The following is a 10,692-nucleotide window of genomic DNA, read 5'->3' on the forward strand; positions in this document are numbered from 1 at the left end:
CTGATTAGACCTCCAACTTACTTTTTCAAGTATATAAAATGCTAATTGGACCTCCTTAATCTCATGAAAATACCCTTGACCAATAAAATCATTATCAATTCAAAACCCCATAATTTAAAATTGCATGGAGATTATAGCTTACAACAACGGGTTGTTTGTCTAAACTGCAGACTATATATATATATATATATATCCACTGGAGTATCCACTTCCAAAGCTAGCACCTTTGAGTATGTAGGTTTCCAATATGGGGAGTTATGGATTATTTGCTGTGTATTACTAAGTATCTGGATGCACGAATAAATGCTAGGAAAAAGGGAGTCATATGGTTTTAAATTTTAATTGCATACTGGCATTCGTATCTTTCTCGATCAAAAGAAAAAAATTACACACTGAAAGCAATGCCCTGAGATGTGTATCTAAGTTTCATTGATTACCCTAACATCGATATCAAGGGTTACAAACTTACAATCGATCATATACTATAAGCAAATTTCTTTTGATCTGTGTTGTTTGTTGTCTCTATGATTGGCTTGTTCACTCAACCTCCTCGTGTGCCCATTGTTTCTCAACTGCTTCCCATATCATCATACTGAGCTCAAAATTTTGTGAATTTTTATAAATGTTGGAAAAGTGTGGCTTAAATTAGAGCCCTTTGGAATGGTACCACACACACTATTGCTGAGACCTTTTGTATTAAAACCCCATACCCGTTCTGCATCGAGTGGCTAAAGTGGGGGGGGGGAGTATCGACATTATTGGTTCCGTATGTGTGGGATTCATTTGCTGCTTCAACACAACAAACTGGTATCAAAGCCCAGGTTACACTTGGGACTTGGTGTCTCATACGGTCAAGTTGCAATTTGGAGGAGCTCCCGTTTGGATTGGGATCACAAGATTTGGAATTGGATGCTTGTGGTCAAGGTGGAGCTATTGGAATTCGGATCATGAGGCAATTGGAGATGGCTCGAATCATGCCAAGGTGGAGATTGTTGGAAAAGTGTGGCTTAGATTAGAGTCCTTTGGAATTCTACATCAGAAAGGTGAAGAGTCATCCTTGGGTTATAAGGAATAGTACCAGACACACTAATGCTGAGGCCTTTTGTATTAAAACCCCATACCCATTCTGCACCGGGTGGCTAAAGTGAGGGGGGTATCGGCATTATTGGATCCGTGTGTGTGAGACTCATTTGCCGCTTCCGCACAACAATAAACAAGACTTTGACCGGAAAGACTAGAAAATTGTAAATTTCTATAGAGGTATCATATCTAAGACTAAGGAGGAAGATGCTTTGAAAATAGAAGAGAAACCGGTTAGTCTGTCATGGGGGACTCGAGGTAGGAAAATAATGTGTTGATCTGGGTTTTTTTTATTTTTGTGTCCTTATTTGTCTTTTCATATGAGATAACAAAATCAGGTAACAATTAAAAAAGATAGAGGTACAAATAGCAAATTTGGAGGTATGAATGGACCTTCCCTTCAATCAATGTTACCTATTTTGTTTAGAAAGATGGTCGAATGAGGGCTTATATAAGTTTGATCTGTAAACATGAAGTGCCCCACAATCAGTTTTGGAACTTGGGTAAAGCTTACCGAAGTACGAGTACTGGAAAGTGTTTCCCATGAACCTTTACGTGAGATTGTCCCAAAAATAGAAGACTAGCCTTCGTGCACACGTTTGCACGTGTGCCGAAGTGCGGTGCTCGTGCGTGTACTTAGTTTTTATTTTTATCTATCATATTTGGTTTATATTTTTACATTGGTTTATGTAATGTTTTGAAATTATTTATGCATTCTACAATTTAAACGAAACTTCAACAGTTGTGGAGAAAAGTTATTCATGCAAAATCAGATTGATTATTAAATATTTTACCATCAATCAAAATTGGAGTCCTGAAAATGTAAATGTGGCTGAAAATATAAGTAAAGCTCCATCAAGATTACGCATACAAATAAACAGTAAGTATTACAATTAAGTACCTTACAGTACCACACTAACTTGAAGGAAGTAAAATCTCTTTATACACAACATTTCTTGTGAACACCCCTTCCTCCCCTTCTAATGAACCTTTCTTTACCAACACTTTTGTGGTAGCTCTTGAAATTCCTCGTGATAAAGCTACGTATAGTTGCCCGTGACTGAATACATGATCTGGAAGGTAGATGCCAACATTTGGTATTGTTTGCCCTTCTGATTTGTTTATAGTAAGTGCGAAACTTAACTTTACAGGGAATTGCTTCCTTGTCATCTCAAAAGGAAGTCCAAAAGTCTTGGCACTCTTCAGAGAGATTCTTGGTAGAAATACTCTCGTTTTGGCAAACTGACCATTCAAAATTTCTGCGTCAATAAGGTTCTTATATGATCCACGGCAAGCCAATCTTGTACCATTGCATAATGCTATTTTTGGGTCAATGTTTCTCAAAAGTATAATTGGGGCACCTCTTTTTATAGTTAATTGATGTGGGGGCATACCAGAAGGTGAAATTGAATTTAAGAATTCTTGTTGGTACATATTTCTGGTGTCATCTTCAACTGAGTCAAAAGAGTACATAATGTGTTCAAGCCCCGGAAATTGCCTTATAATCATCTCATTAAGTACATCAACATCATCATTCTTTGGAGTGATTATCGCCCTCTCAACCAAGTACGTTGCGTCATTTATATGAGATTCTAAATTTGGAAAAATTTCACTAATTAATTGGTTGATTGACTGTTCATCCTCCCATGGTATCACCATACATGATGGTAATTTTATCATGTCTTCAGTCACATATGGTTGTTCTCCATTACCAACATTAAGTAAAAACTTTGAGAACTCTGGATCATTGATGGATCTCATATTTTGTCTCAAACGAAGAATCTTTATATTTTTCCAAAATGAAGCATTAATCAGACTAGCCTGGATCATCTCTGACCTTGTACTTTTATGGATAACTGGCAGAACTTGTCGGAAATCTCCCCCGAAGATCATGACTTTACCTCCAAATGGTAAATCAACTCCTGTTATGTCTTTAAAAGTTCGATCAAGAGCTTCAAATGCATATTTATGCATCATTGGTGCTTTGTCACAAACAATTGCTGATGATCTCTATATCAATTTTGCTAAACTGGATTGTTTACTAATGGAGCATGTGGAAGATACATCAGAATTGAGTGGAATTTTAAACCTTGAGTGTGCCGTTCTCCCACCAGGAAGTATAGTTGCTGCTATTCCAAAAGTTGTTGTTGCTAGTACAATATGATCATTGCTTCTCAAGGTGGCTAATAATGCACGATATAAGTATGTTTTTCCAGTCCCTCCTAGACCATCAATGAAAAATATGGCATTGTTTTTACACTCAATAGCAGATATTATTGTGTTGTACGCAAATATCTGATCCTCATTCAGATGATAAACTGCATTGCGGTCTTGTTGAGGAATGATAATTGAAACTTCATCTTGTATTAGTCTAGGCAGTGTAGAATCTTCACAGTAATCTTCAGTCATTTGCGGCAAATCATAATCAAAAATAGATTTATTATGTTGCGCCAACAATTCGTTTAAGTCTCGCAAAAGTCTGTTTCTGATATTTGCATTGTCTATGGTGCTTGAGGAAGTATAGTCTTCTATCATGAATTTATAAAATTCATCCCATAGACTTCATACCCCAATAGGCTCACAATAAACCAAGATGGTGGCAAACAATCTTCTTAAAGATGAAGGCATACGTATGCTTGATGCTTCATTTAAACACTGTCGGATACTATCATCCTCTTCCAACAAACCTCGTTTTTCAGCTGCCTTCTTAAATGTTGGTTGCAAGATGTCATCTACTGTCCTTAAATCCTCGTATGATGTAGGTCCTCTAACATGGTTTAAAAGAACACGTAAGTAGAACTTTTCTCCTTCTAAAGGGGATACTATGTATATTCTACCAATTACCTTTTGGTTAATTTGCCTTTCTTCCCATGTCCGTTGGTTGTCAATCCATCTGAATCTTTCTGGAAATTCTCGATATAAGTATTGACGCGCACTTTCATGGTACTTGTTCTTTGTAAAAAACTCTGTAAGCATTGACATCGAGTTCCTATCATTAGCGAGGATATTTGTTACTCTTTCATATGCATTAAAAAAAACATTATGTCTGTCTGGAAGATGGATTTGCAATCGTTCCACGGAAGGATACATTCGGTTCATCACGAATTTGAATATTTTCCACAAAGCGTCTGGTGCACAGACCCATCTCGCATCAACAAAATTCCTTATTTCATCTTCATTGGCTTCGCTTCGAACTTCAAATGTTACTTTATTTGGACCTTTGTATACATATTTGTACAAATACTTAACGCTCTTAATGCTGCAACAAATTTCAACATTAATATGACAATCATATTTTGCAAGAAGCCAAGGATAATACAGAATAACCCAACTGTTATCAACTTCTGCATTTGAGTGAATGTCTCGCCTGCGGTAAATGGGATAAGAGTCATTCCCTTGAATTGTATTGGTTGAAAAAGGCTTAGGATAACCTCGTTTGCAACTTCCACGCTTCATACATGGGGCATTTCGCTTATGTATTCCACATGGACCATGTATCATGTTCCTCAATACTGCATTGTGCAACTTTGGCTCTTCATTTTGACTTGGTATCTCAGCTCGAATAATTTTGTCATAATCATCAGGGCTATTCAGTTTATCATCGTCATTTAACATAAGGAGCATATAAACATGCGGGAGACCACGTTTTTGACATAAACATATGCAATAATGTTACCTAAGACTCCTTTGTTAATAACATCTTCCTTTAGCTCTTCAAATTTGGCGCGAAAAATCCGGGTACGTAAATCTGAACGATCTTGTGCCACTCGACCCGGTAATAATTCAACTTTTATTTCTTCCCAATTCGGGTTGCATGTCATTGTGAGAAAAATATCTGGCTTTCCGTATTTCTGGACTAAAGCCATTGCATCTTGGTACTTTTGGTGCATATCACGTGGACTACCAATAAAAGAAGATGGTAAAATAGTTCTGCGACCAATGTTACCTGTTTTGATATTTTAATGTTATGTGAATACTTGCTTTTGCAGCGTTCTCAAATTAACATAAAGTTTTACTGTTATATAATAATAATAAAGTACCTGCATTGTTTTCACCGGCATTCAGTGAATCATGGAGTCCATCATAAAGTTCACGTCGCAGGGTGTTTTGATTATTACGAATCCATCTCAGTTTTTGTGCTTCGATTTTGACATAATTATCGATGACATATTGTTGCAACAGGCGACCTCCTCGAAGTAAAATCGATTCCTCATGTGGACGAATCTGAAATGATAAAATTTACCAATTATCACTATGTTTTAAAAATAAATATAATATATATTTATTCACAATAAGAGAATGAAGAATAGTTTATTAACCTGCAAAATATATGCATAATAATCACGACACGTCAATTTTTGACCATTATTATTCCGACTATTCACATCCCATCCATATGTGCATTAAGGTAACAACAATGGATATTGTAAAGGATCATAATAGCCTGCACAATCTGGGACATTTAAAAGTTGACCTTGCCTTGTTTGTACCATTATATCATGACCTTTCAGATTTTCTACATCATCTGCACCCACTATTATTGCAGCAACCTGAGACTCTGAGGGCAAACTATATTGAAGTTGGTTTGCAGGTTGCTCTCTAATGATGAGTTTGCAAGTTTCCAAATCTTGGCGTCGAGCTAGATGATGAAATACGTGCACAAATGGATTATGTCGGTTTAAGATTTGTTGTATGTTTTCAACCACATCTCTATGCAATGCTTCATTCTCTAACATACGATTGTCTACTTCATGGTCTGTGTCGTATATATACAATTGTAGAAATCTTGGTCTGTTATCTTCATCTGGTAGAAGACTTCCTATCTTATGATATATGGATCCTTGAGCACGAAAAGTGAAAGTACTACCACCAGTCGCTAAACTTTGATCGATGTGCACACCCATTAATGTAAACGAAAACACATGGTTATAAGCACGATTATTTTGTCTAAAATGGGCACCTTGTGGAGTTTCAGCAGAAAATAACTCAACCATTTCTGGAGGAGATTGAATTGGAGGAATGACAGTTTTCCCATTTAAGCAACACATATCTTTGGTTTCATGATGAAACAGACGGGCATGACAATATGGACATGTCTTTGGTGGTGGCAAATGATACTTTTTTATTCCAATATTTTCATGAAAATTTTGGGCACAATTATGAGGTTTGCGTCGTCTCTGTCTACGACATACTTGCGCAACCCCGCTATTATAAGACATGTCATTTTGAGGAACGACATTTTCAGAGGTTCCTGTTAAAAAAATATCAATGTCAATACTTGTGCTTATTACTGAAATAAAATATTGAAGAATATATTATTGTTTTAAACTTGTTACCTTCATTGACTGCTACGTCATCATCGCTGTTTGTAGCGTTCGTAGCGTTCTGATTAGCTCCGCTATCACTCATCTGCCATATATGGCTTAAATGCATTCTCTTTCGAACATGGATATTATCTTCACAATTTGATGTCTGTTCGCGATGACAATGATAATTGGCCCGTCGTCATGTCAAATAATTATCTCGTTCTTTTGAACTCATTGAAGCCTGCCATTGTGCTTTTCGACTCACTCTTTTAGGAGGTGGTATACTTTGGTCATAAGCTTGATCTTGTCGCAAAGCACCTATATTTTTCACATAATAGATTGCTTGAACATTGAAAATATATATATATATATATATAGGTCTATAAAAAGTCTGAGAGAAATAGTAGCATTTGAAGCAATGGATATGAATTTTTGGCATTTGCTTTCCATTTAACGAAAATACAGGGGGTGTTTTGCTATGTAAGTTCTTCTTTAAGGTGTTATGATTTCAAATTCTCAATGTTCTAAAATTCTTCCTTAAAAGATAAAATTAAACTACTGCCAAAACTCTAAATTTTTTAACTACATACATGTAGAAATAAAACTGTGCAAAATATGCATACAAAAGATGTTTGTGTTTCGGAACATGAATCTATAAGTTACCGGTCATTGATTCCACTTCATTGGCTAGCTCTATGGTTTCCATTTGCTCATTGTGAAGAAGTTAAAAATTGTTGCCCCTCTCTTTGATGATTTTCCATGCTGCAAGCAGTACAAATACCATCACTACAATTAATTTAAAATAAATTTAACGTAATACAGAATGCTCAGGATTCCCACTTTAGCATAGACAAAGATTCGTGTTGTCCCAATAAAGAAAGGAAAACTAATGAATAAAAAGTTGTAATGATTGACACTTTTAAACTATAAACTGAAAAGGCATTAAACTAAGTAACTGAAAAGGCATTATTCTATGTGTACCATCCAGAGAAAAGAAAAGGTAACAAATAATTCTATTAGAAGTTATGGCTTGACTTTATTGCAATATACCTGAGATTACTTGGTCAGATCTGCATAAATTGATGTGCCACGAAATAAAGGAAATGCTATATAAAACTTCCGCTCAGCAAACGGCCGTGGCTTTCCCTTCAATGCAACATTTCAATTTTAATCAAAAACTTAAAATAAGCTAAAGCACCATCAGGTGGAAAACAATTGCTTTACTGTTATAGAGAAGTCTTTCCAAAAGCCCAATGTCTATGTCAGAGATATGACCACAATACTGTTAAACAACAGTCACAACAGCATTATATAATTCATTCCTAATAATGAACTTTAACCTAACTAACATATGTGGGTCAAAAGTCCATTACATAACTTTATCAATGAGCAACTATTAGCATTAGCACTATCTCTTAGTAATGCCTTTGTGGTCTAGGAAAATGATTAGAACCATACCTGCAAAGAAGACAATTGGGACCAATACAAAAGATCATCATCAAGATGACCTACAGTATCCGAAAGAAGCACTTCAACTTCCTTCTGTTACCTGTTCTGTAAAGGCTAAAACAAAGGAAAGTATATCTCTTGACCAAATGATTGACACGTTTTAGCACCCTCTCGTATAGGATCAAGTCTGACATGGTACACTCCTATGACTTGTCAAAGCATTTTAATCACACAAATCAGATGCTAAAATTTTGCTCTTTGTTGACACTTCAGACCATAAATTAGTTTTTATGATCTTACTGCTAGTACTTTGCAATTGACAACAGTTTTCAATTCAAATATAGCATCATTATGTCCAAGTTGAATAGTTTGATGTTTCTCCCAAAGGTAAGATGTAAACATCTAGGCAACTTACCGAATGAGAATGGGTGGACTTAATTATGATCTTTATATTATTAGTAGTCTTCCAAAAAATCTCCCATAAAACCTGAAAAGTTCTAACTATTAGAGTTATGGAAGATTCTGTTCATCAAAATTCAAACTTGGTAGGAACTAACTCAAAGTTTTGTTGATTGTTATGCAGTGTCAAAACTCAGTCTCAATAGTACCTAACGGTCAACAAATTATTAGACCAAATACCAAAAAGAACACTAATTTCCCAGCAAGAAACAAAACCCACAAAACTCATTCTGCCAAGACCCATCTGCTATAAGAAATAATTTACTCAATGAAAACCTTAATTCTTAAGAAAGGAAAATTCCCACTGCTTCCTGGTCACTCCTTACAACTTCACTCCTTAAAACTTAGAACTTGCTATATATATATATATATATATATATATATATATATATATATATAAGATTAAATTGCAAACCAAACCCAGATAGATAAACCCACATACCCACATTCATAGGCATCACCCAGAATTGCATGCACCGAAATTCAAAACCCAATCAATCACACCCAAAATTCAAGCTTACCTTCTCTTTTCTGTCTTCTCCCGAATGTCTTCTTCTTTCCCTTCTTCTTCTCTCTCTCTCTCTCTCTCTCTCTCTCTCTCTCTCTCTCTCTCTCTATGGAGCGAAGAAACATAGAAGCGAAAGATGAAAGCGGTGTAATCGATCTCTCTCTCTCTCTCTCGAATCAGTCGTCTCTTTCAGTTTCAGATTGGAAATCGCATCCTTCTTCCGCTCCCGTCGCCTAAGCTCTTCTCCCCTCTCTTTCTCTGTCTATCACTGTATGGAAATGAAACCATCTGTCTCTCTATCAGAGCGAAACGAAACCATCCCTAGCCACGTCTCCTCTCTTTTACTCTGCGTCGGCAAACCCCAGTTTCTAAGTTTCTATTTTCTCTGTAAATCATGGACAATATCAAGGGCAAAATGGGAAGTTCGAAAGTTTCCCCAAAGATGAACAGTAACACCCCTTCGCTTTATTAATAGAGATATGCATTCTGCTTTACCCTGTTTTATATATATTTAATAGCATCATAATGGTTGGTTTGTAACTACTTTTTCTCCCGATTAAAGCTCTAGTAATGTCAACATCACTTGCAGTTCAGTTGAAACTTTGTTAATACTTGGTTCCTTGTTATGATATTTTCCTTGGCCTTGAAATTGATGTAATTGAACCATTATGCATCACTTGCAGATTGTTCCAAGTTATTAGAGTTGACTTTCGTCGGAAGAGTTGTAGCACCCTGCAACAGGGATAAGTGCTGAATTGCTGATATCTATGGTGGCAGATTGTGCTCGTGCAACTTCGAAAGGGCATCACAGATTTGGAGGACATGCAGCTGGAAACAAAAAGAGGTTTGTTCTGTCAGATTCTGAAGAAAGGATGAGTTGGAGAGAGGAAAGCTCTCTGAAATTGACATGAAAAGAGAAGAAGATGTTAAACCATAATTACATGCTCACAACATATGCACATAAATCATAAAAGGATTAAGGCTTACCTTCAGCAATCATTGGCATGGATTCCATCTTATGCTGCAAACACGAACACTGAATATGGCCTTCTGTTACTTACCAACTTGCTTCTCAATGGACAGAACAATATGCAAAACGTCGGTAGTAATCAGGGACCAATTCATCTGTATATATAGGAGACTTAACCCTCAAGAAGCTTCTCATTAAAGCTATCCATATCGGTTTAGGTTTCCTAGTTAGATTCTTAATGTATCACAACTTGTAGCCTTCCTTGTAGACTAAGCAATAGATTACTATCCTTAATGAATTGATACACTATTCATTAAGTCACTAGTATTGATTTACTGTTTGTATCCATGTTAAACTAGGATTGATATTAAGCTAATCATCAATTACTTTATGATGATATGTGTTATGTCCATATTTGATCTTACAATCTCCCCTTTGGACTCACACATATCATGCTCGATGATTTGCACCAGAGAACATCAAAACCTACTTAACTTACTGAAGTGCGCACCAGATAACAAACTCAAATCGAAAATCCATTCCAACATGGTCAGATCACAGTTACTTATGCAGAGCAAGAAACACTATACATTTTAACAAAAATGCAGAGTTTCAAAACCACAAACATAAGCTCCTGCAATCCACATATGTCAAACCAGAAGTGATACAATATATGTTAATGTGTATCAACAAGTAAACATATATTAGGTCCTTCTTTATGTTTCCAAAACCAGAAACTCAAGCAAATTTATTGAACACTGATGGCTTAAAATTATTGCTTGAACCTCAACATCATGCTATACATGATTTAAGCCATCTGATAGCAAGTATGATATTCAAAACAAGATGATAGTTTCCAAAACAAAACAATAAAGCTGTAGCAAAATCATAACTGGAAATACCTCAAAATTTTATTGATA

At 35.9% G+C, this 10,692-nt stretch overlaps 1 long non-coding RNA gene across 2 annotated transcripts; it reads right to left on the reverse strand.

Moving 5' to 3' along the window:
* Nucleotides 1–6,041: 6,041 nt before the first annotated feature.
* Nucleotides 6,042–8,466, reverse strand: LOC112167278. Of its 2 annotated transcripts, XR_005800875.1 has the most exons (6): nt 8,251–8,466; nt 7,845–8,038; nt 7,437–7,532; nt 7,050–7,148; nt 6,417–6,704; nt 6,044–6,331 (listed from the first exon to the last, which is right to left on the reverse strand). It is a non-coding gene; the product is annotated as an uncharacterized LOC112167278 (long non-coding RNA). The 2 variants fall into 2 exon arrangements; XR_002923682.2 differs by lacking the exon at nt 8,251–8,466 and having other exon boundaries at nt 6,042–6,331; nt 7,845–8,227.
* Nucleotides 8,467–10,692: the final 2,226 nt, after the last annotated feature.

The sequence above is a fragment of the Rosa chinensis genome, chromosome 5 (genome assembly GCF_002994745.2).
Source record: "Rosa chinensis cultivar Old Blush chromosome 5, RchiOBHm-V2, whole genome shotgun sequence".
NCBI lineage: Eukaryota > Viridiplantae > Streptophyta > Magnoliopsida > Rosales > Rosaceae > Rosa > Rosa chinensis.